The sequence below is a fragment of the Periplaneta americana genome, chromosome 12, assembly GCF_040183065.1.
Source record: "Periplaneta americana isolate PAMFEO1 chromosome 12, P.americana_PAMFEO1_priV1, whole genome shotgun sequence".
NCBI classification, from domain to species: Eukaryota; Metazoa; Arthropoda; class Insecta; order Blattodea; family Blattidae; genus Periplaneta; species Periplaneta americana.
In genome coordinates, this window is record NC_091128.1 from 137,843,720 (window position 1) to 137,861,794 (window position 18,075).

Below are 18,075 nucleotides of genomic sequence, written 5' to 3' on the forward strand. Positions count from 1 at the left end.
CATGGATCCTCATGTAGGCCTACATTCTTTGTTCATCAGAGTTTATCAAGTGCAAATCAAAAATGAGCTCCTAATAAATTGATAAGATGTATAAAAGTTACCCAAGTGCCAGCCGCCGCATTAATAGTTTCGCTTTTGTTTACTGTCATTCGACCGGTCTGTCTGCTACCTGTGTTGAACCGTTGCACAGTAAGGAAGTAATGAAGGGTGTTACAGTTCACAGCTCGAGAGCACTGTTTGACATCCCTGCTGTACATGATTCAGGTTCCGCATATTGCGAATAGATGTCAGGACTGTGACCCATTTTCTAGTTGCACACCATTCGGTGGGCCACGCTATGCATAATGTGCATCTGTGGAGAGTTATGTCGTGTACTAGGGTGAGTGTGTGTGTGTAAGTGTAGTGTATGGAATGTGTGATGATGAAGAAGAGGAAAGGAGGAGGAGAAACCCGGCGCCGGTACGTAGTCTACTGTCATATAGCACCAAGGGGATCGCCAGGCTTAACGTCCCCGTCTGACGGACGAATCACTATTAACAGTGATATATATGCCTTCTCTTCAAACGCACTGGGGAGAGATTTTGGATTTAACCCAGGCATATTGGTGCATAATCTAGTGATTAAAAGTTGTGCACCGCCATTTCTCTTAGTTCCGAAGTAAAAATATTACATCAAAATGTCTGATCACACCGGGGATCGAACCTGAGTCGGCTAATCTAAAGGCAGACACGCTATCAAAGAGCTAACTCGGCGGACAGATTAAAATATTGATAATGTTGACAGAAACTTATTTATATTACAATAGTGCATTTTGGATTTAAAGGTAATCATAAGCGTAGAAACAATCACAATGATCAATAAGTAAATTAATTTTTTTAATGTAAGAGAGAAATAGTGCTATCGATATATGTATTCATTATACGTGTGTATAAAGTGTTTGTGAAATATCAACAAACATAGCAGTAAAAAAATGAATAATCTTTAATATTCTGTGGAATATTCATACTGGAAATTAAATACTGTATATCACAGAAAATAAGCAGTTTACTCTAGGTTCTAATAGTAATAAATATTTTCCCTATGAACTAAAAATAAGATTTGGTATTTTGAATTTTCGTTGTGAAAATGTTAGTATAGTTATTCCTTCATGAATTCTCGAAATAATCAAACGAGAAACAATGAAAATATTTCGACACTACAGTAAGAACTTTTACTACTTGAAACAATGATTATAACAATTATTTGTTAAGATAAATGAAATGGTATCTTTTCGAAAGTAATGTAAATGTTTCACTTCACTGTTAACCTACGATGATCATCTTATCTTATCTAATCCAATCATCTTAACACATTTAGATAGGACTAGCTTTATCTGCAAGATAGGTGCTGCAATCAGAATGTGCTGTTCTGTACATATTGTATCCAGTCGTCGAGTTATCTTGTCATTGTGAAGTTCAGACAGCCTTACAGGAAAATATTTGTGATGAAGTGTCTTAAATGGAATAATTATAGTTTTATACAAACTATGAACTATCGCTTACAGAAATATAAATTAATTTTGTGTTAGACAAGATTCATATTAACGAGTGTCTGCAGCAATTAAAATCACCTTAAGGTCAGCAGGATAAAGTGGAAGACAAGTGTTGCAGGTTACTCGTAGGTAAGGTCGTACGTAGATATATCGAATAGATTACCAGTAACTTCAACACCAAGAAGCGATGTTGAAGTGTTTAAGTGGATTTGTTTCCTGCGGTTTTTGTGTAAGTCTATATGGGTTATATCTAAATGTACTTGATTATGGGTGACTTTAGATTGAGTAGCTTTCTTCTCTCTGAAATGGAGTAGTATTTTCATCCTTTAAGGACTTACTATTGCTCCGTGTAACCTTCAGTCATGGTGACCAGGAAACTTCATTACATGTAAATATTATGCATGGGTGCATAATCCCACCCCAGACATGAAGGAATGGGCCTAAAGGTGACGATAAAACACTTAAGGCTGGTTCACAATAAACCGGGAACAAAAACGACGAGAACAAGAACGGAAATATTGTTAAAATAAATGCATTTAATGTGAGTATTCACAATTAACTATTGTGAATGCTCACATTTAAATACATTCATTTTAACATTATTTCCGTTCTCGTTTTTGTTGTCGTTTCCGTTTCCGGTTTATTGTGAACCAGCCTTTAGGCTTGCATTAGGAAGAATAATAGCTACCGCCTAATTAATATTATAGCCTAACAATTTATGTATTTACAAGTGAGAAGTTTTATAATTGTTAAGAGATATCATAGGTAATACTATAGACCTAAGAGTTCACAGCTTATGATTTTTAATAAGATTATTTGACAAATAATAATAAATAATTAATAAAAATAAAATAACATAATTGAGGCGCTCAGTGCACAAATGGCCCAACCCACAAACTTTACACATTCAGTTCATTGCTTTAAAGAGCTCCTCATATTATTCTCTTCAAAGTGTAAATCGGCCTAATCATCATTTCCAGTTTTTCTATGAAATTTCAACACACTTTTCGTTTTTGTTTCGCATTTCACGCACTGTTACAAAGAGGTGAAGTGAAAATATAATTTTGTAGTTTGGGCCATTTCAGAGTCCTTGGTTATCCAGAGTACCGCAATTCTTTGGGCCGGAAAGCCGACAGATCAGCCATTGTTGTTCCAGCGCGCGCTATTTGCCGTATACAGTTGTATAGGGAATGAATGTAAAGTTGCCTCGTTTAATTATTAGGCAGCGGCATTCCTTTTAAGATTTGTAGGTCTTTATTGCATGCACCGATAATAAAATGAAAATGCGACGTTGTCACGTCTTGTTTGTTGCTGCTATATATTAATATAACATGGATATGGGCTAGGCTTAATTGCTCAAAGCATGAGTTAATTTGAAGATTATTTATATTATTTAGATTATTTATTTTAAATTAATTATTTAAAGAAATAATTAAATGTTTATCGATAAGGAAAACAGGAAAGTTTGACTTTTTGTAATAATTGTTTTATTGTTAAGGATTGGCCCGTATTGTAAGAACTATATATTTCACGGCGAATGTAATCACACGTAAAACCATCTACTTTATTAAATTTTGTGACTTTGTGTCCACGCTTTTTAGGTGTCTTAGGTGCCTTTTTTACAATTTTACTTACGGTATTTCTATTTAATTTAAGAATTTTAGATGTCTCCGAAATTTTTCTTTGACCTAAATTGTTTTTCAGAACATACGTGTGAGCATTGCACACAAACGTTTGACACTGCTTACATAATTTTGGTCTAACTTTTGAATTTGAATTGTTATTTGACTCTGATATATTATTATTATTATTATTATTATTATTATTATTATTATTATTACCATCGTCGTTATTGACGTTCATGGGTATCGGTTCCGACACTTCACTCGCTTCCCACGGCCTCCACATTTTTATTATACACTGAACTGTAATATAATTAATTTTCACTGTGAACTAGAACAAGACACACTGCTAAAATTTGCAACTCCGCGTGGAATATTGGAGCGGCCTTCAAAAGACTTGACGACGACAATGGAGCGGCCTTCAAAAGACTTGGCGACGGCAATGGACAGCGATATAATTAAAATTATTGAAACTACAAAGCTTCCGTCCTCTTAGACACCGCTAGCCTACTAATTGAACGTGGCTACTTTAACCTAAATCAGAGTCAAATATTTTTAGTTTTAAGGGCCACGGACACTAGCCTAAATTGAGGTTTATTTTAAATGTTACTATCTCAAGCGTGTTGAAATGGAATAACAATGGCGGCTAAATAATAGGCCTACCACAGTCTAGTCACGAAGCTCAATGCGTAGGGAATATGCATCCATAGATAGTTGCTAACCACTAGGATCGCTACTCTCGCCTCATCACAGACAATGCGAAATAGTACCGGCATAGTCTGTTGTTCCTAGTACTCTCATCACCTCAAGCTTCGCGACTGCGAAGTACTCTGGGTATCCACGGGCTCTGGGCCATTTGTGCGCTGAGCGACTCAATTATATTAGTATTAAATACGATTTTTAAGTTGCTAACAATATATTTGACTAGCATGGCCATGGCCTCCTGCAATATGAAATTCATGGGTAAACATTTGACAATGGATATAAAAATTATAATTAATGAAACAGCAAAATTAAACAAATATTTGAGGTATAACATTTTATTTTGGACTAGGTACTTTCATTTAGTGGATTGTTATCGACAAGATGAGAACGCTTTGCGATATTTGAATACTATCATTTCGCAAATTTATTAAGAAATAGTATTGAGAGGTTCACTCAGCCTCCTATAAAATTGAGTACCGGGTCTTTCCCGGAGGTAGAAGGCGGTCAGAGCGTGGTGCCGACCACACCACCTCATTCTAGTGCCGAGGTCATGGAAAGCATGGGCTCTACCTCCATGCCCTCCAAGTGCCTTCATGGCATGTTATGGGGATACCTTTACCTTTTTTTTTTTTTTTTTACAGAAACATATTATATTATAAATTAAGATATTTAATACTTACACTTTCCAGCACGACCATCACGCAATATCACGCCTCACTGTATTGTTAAGGAAAGGAAAATAAATTCAATAGCTGAGCGTAAGGTGCTACAAGTTGTTAAACAAATGCGCATCGTGTGCGACAAGATTACAGTTAATAGTTGGCTTTGTTTTGTTAAAATTCCATAGATTTTTACATTCGATTAGTGCATTGCTACATGAGCGAAATAGTCGTAATATAATAATAATAATAATAATAATAATAATAATAATAATAATAATAATAATAATAATAATAATAATAATAATAAATAGCTCTCCTAGAAACTGCACAAATTAAGCAGACAGTGATTTTTATACATATAAAACACAATATGTATCTTTATTCTAGCAATAAAAATTATTGTTATTATTATTATTATTATTATTATTATTATTATTATTGTTATTGTTGTTTAATGAGTATAATTTGAGATAAAGTTGGATTGTTATTTATAGAATGTACTATTATCTTAATTACACAGACAAGCTTTTGGGATGAGATAAGAGTAGGAGAGTTTGCATTTTATTTATGATGAACGGATATTAATTATCATTTGTATTCGTATAGGGAAGTGTAATGTCACTGTCTTCTTCCTACAGGAAATTTATTTTCTTTCTAGTCGGTTTAACCTCCCCATTTCCGTCTTACACGCCACTGCGGGTAGGGGAGGGATGATCACTTAATCACACATTAGATATCTCACAAGTGCGTGCCTCCCTCGTCATGGGATTAGCATGGCACAGGGCCACCGCAGTGACATCACAGCACAATCATAAGACAACGGACAAACACCCAGTCCCTTGGACGGAAGATAAATTTCTTTCATTGTGCACGCCGGAAATCGAACCTCTGACCGCTTGGTCGAGAAGCGCACGCGCTATCCACATAGCTACAGCGGCGGACTACAGAAAATTTAAAGAAGTTTATTCTCTTAAAGAAAATGAAGTTTATTCTCTTGAACGAAGTGCAGTTTAGTTTCTTGTTTTATGTTCCCTGCCCAGCGTTCTAAGCCTGGTCTTACTGGTAGAGGATTTTCTTTTTGGGACTTGGAGATCAGTGGCCCAGATTCTAAAGTGCAAGAATTCTAGGGATTCAAATGTCTTCCCAGCAAATCCCTCGCATTTTATTACCCTGGAAATAATGTCCTCTGCAGTTACTGGGTGGAACAGGGTTTCCTTTTACGACGTCTTCACAGCAGTTATCAGATGTTCTCTTATTCGGTTCCCAATCCACTTCATGGTAAGCGGTCCTGTCTGGTACATTAATGTGGAATAGTAACTACACAACTACGCTCTAGTAGCGGCGGCGACGGTGGTTTTTGATTCGTGTCCTGGCAGCGGCTTGTGCAGACGGATCGATAAGGCGTCGTGCTTCGCCCTTGCGATCAGCTGACGTTATTGTTGCCGTGTGAGATAACAGCTGGCTAGTGTGTGGTTGAGTCGACAGAGTTACGATTATATACACCTTTCTGATTTGAGAATTTGTGAAGGGTTAATGAAAGTTTATCCGCAGTCGTCGATTTCTCAGCAGAAACAGATGTTCGATTCCGTAGAGGATGCCAGGTGTTTTTGTTAATCAGAGCTGATTTTCTCATACTATGTTGCAGTCATTATTACTCTGCCATAACGTCATATCTGAATATCGTTTAAGGAGACTTTAAAGAAAGAATTGCTATCCGTTTCGGTTGCTGTTCGTATCACAACTCTAGAACTGCAAAGTGTAAAATTTATTCTCTACATATTTGATCGTCTTATGTTTTATGGCATTAAGGGGAGAGGATAGTATTTTTTTTTAACTTTTTTAAAACTTATTTAAACTTTTTGCTATATGGTGTAAAATAATAATTTTTTGTGTGTAGAGAGCTCATAGCTGTAGCAAAAAATATACCCAATGCAGGATTTTACTAAAACCGAAATATATAAACCATTTTTAAAGGTAGATTCATCCAGTTTTTCCAATGTTCTTGCAAAAGCATGCTCTACAAACTATCTGTAACAGAATTTTGATATTTGTTCCTACCTTTGTAAAATAAACAATTAAAATTTAATAACACTTTTCTGATTTCCTTTCTTGCAAACAAACGGACGTAGTTTTAAAATGAAATCAATGAACAAAATTCTGTTTCAGAGAAAAGTTTCCTAATAATCTAAAGAATGTGTGTTCTAAATTTCATGCATGCATCTTTAATAGTTCAGAAGTTATATCCATATTTGTCTGGCAATGTAGCAAAAAAAATGAGGTTACCGTAAACCGATAAAACGGGGCGAGTGATTTAAAAATCCATAGCGCAGGAAGTTTAATAATAGCGTCTCAACATCCGATAAGGGCACAAATAAACACGAAATGTTATGCAATGCATTCCCCACATATCAAAGGATATTTTAAAGATTTTTTTTTTAATTTAATATACCGGAAACAACAATAAAAGAGGGCGAGTGACTTAAAAATCCATAACACAGGAAGTTTAAAAATGGCGTCTCAACATCTGATAAGGGCACAATTACCCACAAAATGTTATGCTGTGCGTTCTACACATGTTACAGAGTATTTTAAAGATTTTTTTTTTAAATTCACTCATTTTTCACTAAAAAATACCATCCTCTCCCCTTAAGTGAACACATATCTTTACCCATATACAGGAAATGTACTTATTTCATTGATCGTATTGTTCCACATGTTATAGAATTTATTTATTGCGGTAACGTATGTCGTGTTTCTTAATCTCAAGGCATATAAAACTTGTTACCCACTAAACTGGTTGGTTATTTATTACAATTTTTCATCTGGCATGATTCTTCCGTTTCAGTAACGTTATTTGGGATTTACTATGTGGCATTTTAAGGTTGTATTTTTTTAAATTATTTTCTATGTCTAAGCAGGTACCTGGAGATATCTTCATGTACTAAATATTTAGCTTGATAGTTTGCAAATACGTTTATGCTTAAGATTGTGTCGTATAATTTATAGTGATGATCACGTAAGTGTAGTTCCTAAAAGTATAATTTGACGTCTCTTCAGTGTTGCCAACTAATACCAGATATCACCAAAGAGGATAAAATCACAATGTTACGTACTGAAGTAATAATAATAATAATAATAATAATAATAATAATAATAATAATAATAATATTAATCGTAGTCGTTATATTTCTGACCTAAAATCACTTGGTCTTGTGAGGATATTGGTATTTATACAGGGCTTCCATTTCAAAACTTCCTAGTCTAAATAATATTATTTAAATTGAATACATTTTAAACAAAAAAAAAAAAACACGTCAATTTAGATATTGAGAGAGAAGTCTGAAACCAGGCTTAATTGCAATTTAAATTTCATCCCCCAATCCCAGCCACCCCTACTTTGAAATTTGAAATGGCACCTCTATATTTTTATACTTAAATATGAAAGAGCATTGAATTGTTTATACACCATTAATTTGTTTTCGCATATTTTGTTTTCTATCATCGATCATCGCCTGGCAACTTGGATTGTTGTTATTGTTGATTAGAGCTAAAGAGAATACAGCCACAAAAACTTATTGAGCTTTTCATGGAATAGTTGTGTTTGTGTATTAAATTATTTTAGAATGGTGTATACCCTTCAAAAGAGAACATAAATCATCCTTATTGAATAAATTTAAGAAATTACACAAAATAAGCTGTTTTTTTTTTCATCCTACAGTCAACTGACAATAACAAAGATATAGGTTGCCAGGCGACGATACAAAACAGAAGATGCGAAAACAAATGAATGAGGTGTATAAACAATTGAATGCTCTTTCACATTTAAGTATAAAATTATAGGGGTCCCATTTGAAATTTCAAAGTGGGGGTGGCTGGGGGTGGGGATGAACTCTATAATGCAATTAAGCTGGTTTCAGACTTACCCCTCAATATCTAAATTGACGTGTTTTTTTTTATTTAAATTGGGTTTAATTTAAATAATTAGTTATTTAGGCTGGGAAGTTCTGAAATGAAAGCCCTGTAGCTATACTTATAGGAAAAATAAAGACGAATTTCTCGGTATTATAATACCTACGTGTGCCTTCTCGGATACTGACGGGGACTTCACCTCCACACTAGGTTGTTCACTCTGTGAATCAGCTAGAAGATCAATTTTTCTCCTCTTACTCTTTAGTGGAGTGTTGTGGCCGGAAATTGAGACGTGTTCTTTTCGACATTGCTTTGGAAAACGCCGAGTTCACGGAACCGTGAAGGGCAGTTATCTTTCATTGGTCATGACTTTGAGCCGGAATGATTTGTACGTTTCGATTAAGTTTCCGCGAACATTTTGCGCTGGCCATTGCGGTCAGTGTTACCGTCTTGCTTCATTAATAAGGCCTCTGGTGAAACTTGACTTCATGAGAATCGAATAGGACAAGTCTGAATGTAGATAGAAGGTTTCTGGTTTCTACTTTACAGAAGTCTTTTTTTTTTTCTTCTCCTCCCCTTAATTAGATCTGCAATTCAGAAAAATGCTGTTAACTTAAAGCTAACCAGAACTGTATAATAATTTTCAGTTATTAGTATACTTAGGCCCGATTGTATAAACCATTTAATCTTAGATCAGAGGTTAAATTAAACCTTGTTCTAGCTGAACTTGGAATTTTGTGTTGTATAAAGTCTAATCTGAGATTAATTTGTCTCAACCTAAAGTCAACTTTGACTGAAGAAATTTCTCCGATTAAGTTAGTTGATCCAAGTTCAGTTATTTATTTTCTGTTTGAAATATACGAGTGACAGATTGTGCAAGTAAAATATCCATTATTATTATTATTATTATTATTATTATTATTATTATTATTATTATTATTATTATTATTATTAGGTATGGTAGGTACATATATATATATATATATTTTTTTTTTTCAATTTCTTGCCTTAATACACAAACGATCTTATATTATATAAGGCTCTATCGTGTTCAGCAATATCAAATAACATAACCCTTAATTATATTATGTTTATAACAACCATTAATTATTAATGGATATGATAGGTACATTCATACATTTTCAATTAACTGTATTACTAAACGAAAATTGTCGTTTTATAAAGCTTTATTATGTTTAGCAGTATCAAACACCATAACATGATAACAATTTGGAGAACAGTCAACCTCCTTCTTATTGTCCGCCATTATTTACATTGTACAAAACAAACCAGTGTCTCCAACAGAGTGTACGGAAAGTCGCCAAGAAGTAGTTGTAAAGTCGCTAGATTTCTCATTATCAACAAAGAAAGATTAAATTTCGTCACTATGGGGTGCTAAAAAGGTCGCTAAATCCCTATTTAAGCAATATAAAAGTTAAAAGAAATTGTTGTTGAAAAAGAGTTAAAGTCGCTAGATTGGCAACACTAAACAAACCTGTAAAACATGGTCCGTGCATTACATATTTCACATGTTTATGCGATGTTGCCAAATCCTTTTCACGTGAACTTAGATTGCATTTGAACCAAGGTAATTTGATCGCAGAAAAGTTTTATACAATAGAAGAAGTGTCTGAACTCGGTTCACTTTTCGATCTTCGATCAAAGTTGATCTTTAGTCAGGGAGTTTTATACAATTGGGCCTTAATGATGAAGATTATAAACTACATAAGTTTCAGATGATCTGCGGAACAATTAATCGAACCCTTAGAAATAAAACACGCAGAGAGACAAAATGGAAATTTTGTAAAGTTATGACTGCGCTAATATTAACTTATGAAATTGAACTGTGGGCAACAACAAGAAAACTAGAGAGTAGAATATAGGCGTCAGAATGAAGTTCCTTCGACAAGTTACATGTTGTATAAGACTAGATCTTATAAGGAATGATGATATACGATGTGAAGACCACAGGGGAAGAACGTGATAAGTCCAAAATTATAGATGTGATGTAATAGCTGAGATAGTGTAGATTTATGTAGATTCACTGTACAGAATAACAACCTCATTAGTCCAAAGAAATTTGAAGAATGATAATCCAAGGACAATAGGATAACTTATAGCCTAATAAGTGAAATTTTAACTTGCTCTTCTGTAAAAATAATAAAACGTGACATCAGATTTGTCCCCTGTACTCTTCATATGAATTAAAAACCTATAGTATGAATGGCGAAATAAATGATTATAAACATAGTGGAAAGAACATCTAGAAAAGATGCCAGATGCGAGATTGCCCAAGAAAATATGGAAATATCGACCTATAGGAAGGAAATCTATCGGTAGACCTAGAAGGGGATCGATGGAGGGACTTTGAAGGCGGAACAGATATATTTCCTAATCCATGAAATGTAGAAGAATACTCAATTTGGCGTGTAGCGTAGACTATAATTTATTCCTTACTTAGAATGTCTTCTTCTTCTTCTTCTTCTTCTTCTTCTTCTTCTTCAACTTCAGGGTATAGGCCTTAAGGCCTGTTCCGACTTCAAAGGATGATGTCATCTATCCAGCGGGTTCTAGGTCTTCCAACGCTTCTCCTGCCAATAGGTTTGTAAATGAGAAGGATTTTAGGAAGTCTATAATATTCCATACGTTCGATGTGTTCGTACCAGTTTTGTTTTTGTGCTTGTACCCGCTTATAAAGATTATATATCTGTAATATATTGCGTATATCTTCACTTTTTTGTTTATCTAATAATGTGAGGCCTGCAACACTTCGAAGAAATTTCATTTCGCTACTTAGAATGTGCATATTATAATGCAATTTTATGAGTAGTAAAGTGGGCCTAAGTGGGAGCAAGCAGTTAAACTGTTCTGTTTCAGCATTCAGATACTAGTAGATTTCCTAGCTACAAATTTAGCAGAACCGCATACTAACCGACTTGAGATCGGAGTTTGCGTGCGAGCGTGGGATCGAATCCAGCTTGCGCCCGTTACCAGGTTGGATTTTTTCCGAGGATTTCTCCAGTCATAAGCCGAATATAAGTTAATCCCACGGTCAATCCTCGAACCCATCTCGCCAAATACAGTAGAATCCCTCTTATCCGGCACCAAAGGAACCTGGCTAGTTCCGGATACGAGATTTTGCCGGATAATTGAATAAATACCGGTATAGGCCTATACAAAAAAAAGTTCATATTTCATGGTGCCAAATGTTGAAACTGCAGCCATATGAAGCTTATTTCTCTATCACTTGCTCATAACTGAATAAATATAAAAGTTTGTGGATTTTCTTTATTAAAACACATCACACAACAGAAATAATACATTAATTTTAGGTTCGAATATTCACTGAAAACGAAAGTTCGTTCGAACTTCCTAATGTGGCAACACTGACTGCCCGAACATAATTAAATAAGCATAAAAACTGTGTGGATTTCCCTTACTAAACCTTCACACAATACAAATAATACACTAATTTTGGGTTCATATATTCACAGAAAATTATAGTTCATGCAACTTCCTAATGTGGCAACATTGACGGCCCGAACATAATTGAGACAGGGAAATCAAAAACTCTCTAACTCCAATAAACCAAATTTTACAGGAGAAAGAAAAAACTTATTATTTCTCTCACTAAGTTTAAATATTATACATTTAGCTATTAATATTGTGTAAAATTATATTCTTTATTAATTAAATACTTCAAAACCTAAATTTTTACATTATCTTACGCTACAATTTGAAATAAACACTGCTGGCGTTAGTGGTTTTCTGACTTCCACAGTATGAATTAAGAAATGTGAATAAATATGAGCCATGTGAAGAAAAAAAGATAAGTATATCATAATTCCCTTATGAAACATTTGAATATATGAAGAAATGAAAGTTTATTATTAAGATTAACATTGCTACATTTTTTTCAAATTTCATATATATGAGACATAAAATTATAAATTACCATAAAGTACATCAAACTACACAAATAAAACCACAAACAATACTAAAATGTTAACACAGTCTCATTCATGTTACAGATTCTGTTTTTTTCTCTCACTCTTATGTTCTTCCTGTGGATCTAGATTCTAAATTATTACTGTCCGCAAACAGAGTTTGGTAATTCATCCTACTTTCCTCAGAAATAAACTGCATTAAATTTTGCAAGTCCTTTTGCTTTCTTCTTTCAGTGGCAATGCTGAATTGTACTTTAGTTGACTGGAGAATGATGCATCTCTATTGGGTTTCTGGAAGTTAATCGACTCGATGTTGTGCCTTTAATAGTCTTACTTACATGGATTTCATAGATTTTTGTGACATTCTGAATACCGTATCGTATCACTTTAGTCAGCTGGTTGAGCGAAAGTGTTGCCACCTACCGGGAAATTAAGCTTGGAATGCAAAAACTCTCTTATTCCATGGAGTAAGTGGAGTTCTGACTTCCAAGAATTTTAAAACAGCTCCCAGAATGCAGATGAATGTCGATATTAATATATTCTTGCCTTCCACGCATGCGGGACAAACTAAAAAGCATCATCCAGCCCATAACTCAATTTTGTCAAAAAGTGGAGTTAGTGGTTTTTGATCTTCCTGTCTCAATTAAATAAACATAAAAGCTGTGTGGATTTTCTTTATTCAAACACATCACACAATACAAATAATACACTAATTCTAGGTTCGAATATTTACTGAAAACAAAAGTTCGTGAGAACTTCCTAATGTGGCAAAACTGATGGCCCAGACTGTGGGAATGTGACAGATTTAAACTGGCCCAGCCAAAAGCATGCCAAAAGTGCCGTTGTTTTGGTATTGCCGGTTATTTGGGTGCCGGATACGAGGGATTTTTACTATACCATTTCACGATCACTAATTCCACCGACACTACGCGTAACCTTGTAGTTGACACAACCGATAAAAACAGTTGGGGTATCTCTTGTATTTATCTGTAGTATCTTGTGGATATCTGTCTCTTATATAGATTTTAGTGCGAACGATTTCCATCTAGACACGAATGATGATGTTACGTGTACAACACTTTTTTCTGAAACCATCTTAAAAAGACGGTGATAAATGACAAGAGTTTAAAAGGTGTCTCATGTAGCGAGTAATTTAATACTGTGACTGTATTTGATAGTATTTTCACTAACCTCTCTGGAAGTATAATTTCGTGTTACAGATAGTGCGTATGTGTGTAAGTGCGTAGGCTATACAAGGCACTCTCAGATTTATGTCAAATAACTGCAAAATGTTATTTTTCTGGGTTTGAAAACTGCTGGCGCCTCTTTCTAAACTACATATCTTCTTGAGTTTGAATAGGTTCTACATGTTTTCTGATTAGTCGTAGATTGTACAGGCTATTGTTCTCGTTTTATCTTAGAATATTTCAACAGATGTGGATCGTGTTACGTAAATAACAGAGTAAAGAAAAGACGGTATCTCGTGGGTTTTAGTCCATGTTGTGTGGGATCCACCTACATACTTCAGCATGACCGAGGAAGGGGAACACTTTGTCATATTCCACATTCAAGAGAGTTGATTGACTGCATAAGAGTGTAATTTTGTGTAGGAGAGAACATACACTCTCTATAGAATACATTTATAAACATTGACACCACACCCATGTGTGTCTTTATCCATACAAATTTTAAAAACATGATCTCCCCATAAATGGGTGAAAGTATTTTATATTTTAAATTGCATTTATATTTTAAAATGTTAATAGTTTAATGATATCTTACCATTTGAATTGTGACACAAAGTAGGCGTTAGGGAAATGAGAAACAAGTTTGTTATGAGTTATTTCTAAATGAAAGTTTTGCAAGTCCTTGCTACTAACAAATTGCCAATAAATATTCCATTGATATTTAGAATCCGTTATATCTGGTGGCTCTGTTGATGACATTGTAATACGCAAAAGGAAGGAAGCTGTTTCGGGGCTAGCCATAGCTTACTGAACTGATGTATCTCAAAGGGACAAGGTTTCGATTGCCCCATATTTGTTTTCTTATCGCCACCATTGTATCTAAATATTCATGAATTCTCTTCATTGTGACAACTCATAGTCGTCATTGTCTTAGGCTTCATGATCGTGATCATGAGTAATAATATTAACACGTCATCATAATCATCATATTTTCTTCTTCTTCTTCTTCTTCTTCATCATCATATATACGTGCATACATATACATACCTTACATACATAGTGTTCTGTCAAATGACAGGTCTTTCACTGCAAACCGAGGTTTCTGCAATCTTTGCTATTTTCTGCCCTTCGTCTTGGTCTCCTCATATGATCCATATATCTTAATGTCGTATATCATCTGATATCTTCTTCTGCCACGAACTCTTCTCCCGTTCACCATTTCTTCCATTGCATTCTTCAGTAAGCAGTTTCTTCTCAACCAGTGACCCAAACAATTTATTTTTCTCTTCCTGATCAGTTTCAGCATCATTTTTCTTCACCCACTCTTTGCAACACAGCTTCATTTCTTATTCTGTCTGTCCACTTCACATGTTCCATTCTTCTCCATGTCCACATTTCAAATGCTTTTAGCCACTTCTCTTGACTTCGTCGTAATATCCATGTTTCTGCCCCATACAATGCCACACTTCACTAGTCTCTTCCTTAGTTCTTTTTCCAGAGGTTCGCAGAAGATGCTCCTTTTTCTATTAAAAGCTTCCTTTTTCATTGCTATTCTCCTTTTAACTTCCTGGCTGCAGCTCATGTTACCTCTTATAGTACACCTCAAGTATTTGAAGCTGTCCACTTGCTCTACTGCCTCATTTAGTATTCGCACTTTTACCTTCTCTATTTTTCTTTCTATTATCGTGGTCTTTGTCTTGGTTACATTTATCTTCATCCCATACTGCTCACAGCTGTCATTTAGCTCCAGTAGCATATCTCTTAGTATCATCTGCTAACAACGCCATATCAGCAGGAAATCTTATGCACTTTATTCTTCTTCTTCTTACTAGCATATCTCCCATGTTCTGAAAACAGATCTTCACTAAATCCTCCAAGTAGATGTTGAACAGGGTAGTTTATAAAGAGCACCATTGTCGTACGTTTCTCCCTATTTCACTTCCTTCTGACATTTCTTCTCCTATCCTGGCTTTGACTCGTTGTTTCATATGAAGATTACTGAACACTTTCCTCTCTTTCCTATCCACATCTATTTTCTTCAAGATTCCCATCAGTTATTCCAATAAACTCTGTCAAACGCCTTTTCTAGGTACACAAATACATTTCTTTATTCTTCTTGAGGTATCTTTCATCGATTGTTCGTAGTAGTCCGATTGCATCTCTCGTATATTTTCCCTTCGTTAAGTCAAACTGCTCTTCTTTCAACTGTCCTTCCATCTTAGAACATAAACGTCGATTCAGTATTCGCAGGAGAATTACATCACGTTTCCATGGAATTGGTGCATTTGTAAAATAATTTCTCACACAGATCAGTAGTCACTTCACTGGTGATCGTCATTGACTTTTTCCTTTTTTCTTCTTTCTTCACTATTTATAATTTTTGTATTCTGTATTTTGTCGATTAGTCTACATATTTCATTAATTTTATTTTATAATAGCTTATAATTTCTCATTACACGAAGAGTGAAAATAAAGTAGACCATAATGATGTTGCAAAAATAGATTATCAAAATTTCGTCGAAATATGTACAGTACATATTCTCAGTACCAGTCATAACAAAAATAGTAGTTTTGGGTATAGAGTCAGTCTGTCTGTCTGTCTCTGTCTGTCTTTGTACATTGATCTCTTCCAAGCTGTTGGAACGGGTTTTGTTAGTACCCAGTATTATGAAGATTGATGCACATCAATTAATAATGCACTCAGACTGTCTGTTCACATTGATATCTCCACAGTATTTATGAGGAATGTTACTCATTATATTACCTGAATTTAAAGCAGTTGCTTAAAATGTTCTCCATTACGTTCTCTGTATACTAGGCTAACCGTAAGTAATTACATTAATTTCAATAGATTATTCTTGGAGATATTTAAAACAAAAATATTTATACAGTTTTGCTCGCTTTTGCTTCCCTTTCGAGATAAAACCCACACCTGTGAAGTAATGGTTAGCGCATCTAGCCGCGAAACCAGGTGGCTCGGATTCGATTGTCGGTCGGAGAAAGTTACCTGGTTGAAGTTTTTTCCGGGGTTTTCCCTCAACTCAATATGAGCAAATGCTGGGTGACTTGCAGTGCTGGACCCCGGACTCGTTTCACCGGCATTGTCACATTCATCTCATTCAGACGGTAAATAACCTAAGATGTTGATAAAGCGTCGTAAAATAACCTACTAACCTCTCGAGATAAAAATAGTTTTATTCGAAACATTTCATTTGATTCCCAATATGCTCAGACAATTTAAGAGAGCAGTGTATTATAATAAGAAATGAATGAAATAATTTTAGTTTTATCTTTTAAATGTGCAGAAATTTGATCCGAACAAATGTACCAATGAAAAAGTTCTTTGCAGAACGAAAAATTAAATTGAATAAGTATATTGGGAATTAAATCAATGGTTTTTCCAAAACACTCTATGAAATGTTTCATATAAAACAATTTTTATCTCGAAAAGGAAGCAAAAACGAATAAAATCGCTTTAAACTTTTTTGTTTGAAATATGCCAAAGAATAACCCCACGAAATTAATGACATTATTACGGTTCACTCCGTACATCGTCGCTGATTTTATGAAGCCTCGTATGTGACAGTGTAGAGTATAATTTTTCAGGAACAAGAAAAGCGTAATTAAATATCAATAGGCCTACACTGATCGTGGATGATATATTCACCAACGTTTTCTACTGAATTATTTAATATTCTTATGAAGGACTAAAGACTATCGGTATTTAATTACTTTTTTCTTCCTCCTGATAAACTTATGCTCTGTACTCTCACATAGGAGGTTTCATAATAGTACATTATGCAACGAGCCTATAATGATAGTAATTTAGACGCGAGTATGTTTGTTTATGAAACGAGCGCAAGCGAGTTTCATAATTTTCATACGAGCGTCTTAATTACCATTATAGGCAAATTTCATACGACTTTTTATGCTCGACCATATTTCTAACTTGAAATTATTCAGAAGTATTCATTTTATTCGTATCTGACTGAAGAGCTGAAGTGACCTTGTGCATAGCTCGTTAATTGTGAGATGTGCGCAGACGCGAAAGTATTGATTTTTTCCGAGGAACAATAATGTCATTGACCTTGATATAATGTAGAGAATAACATGAACTAATTTTGATATAACCTGGAAATTGATTTAGAATTGAAAAACGAGATGACAAATTGAATTTATTTGAATATTATTTACAATTAATGCTAACTATTATAGTAACAGAACATAACCTTCTGCGATAGTATTGGATTTCCAGCCTCCTTGACGTTTCCCTCGTTGTCTTTCGATTGCATATCCGAGAATAATCGAAAACCTGAACTTTAATGAATAGGTGTACTTTAATGACATGCATTAAAGGACTGCTACCAGGTGTATAATTACTACATTTCGGCATGGTCGACCATAAAATTAATAACGATAGGTAATAGTAATGTCGAATTTCTGGGATATTCATTGGAGTTCATCTTTACTTATATTGAATATTATTAGCCTTGTTATTTCATTCTTATAATA

At 34.5% G+C, this 18,075-nt stretch overlaps 1 protein-coding gene across 5 annotated transcripts in view; it reads left to right on the forward strand.

The window, feature by feature from the left end:
- Positions 1 to 18,075, forward strand: part of jvl (javelin-like) — a 569,361-nt gene that overhangs the window by 61,904 nt on the left and 489,382 nt on the right. Inside the window, exon 1 of one of the 5 annotated variants that reach the window (XM_069842128.1) lies at positions 1,432 to 1,660. The exons of the other annotated variants lie outside the window; for them this stretch is intronic. The gene's annotated coding sequence lies outside the window, so the exon portion shown is untranslated. Of the gene's footprint in view, positions 1 to 1,431; positions 1,661 to 18,075 lie in introns of those variants that run through there. 5 annotated transcript variants of the gene reach the window in all.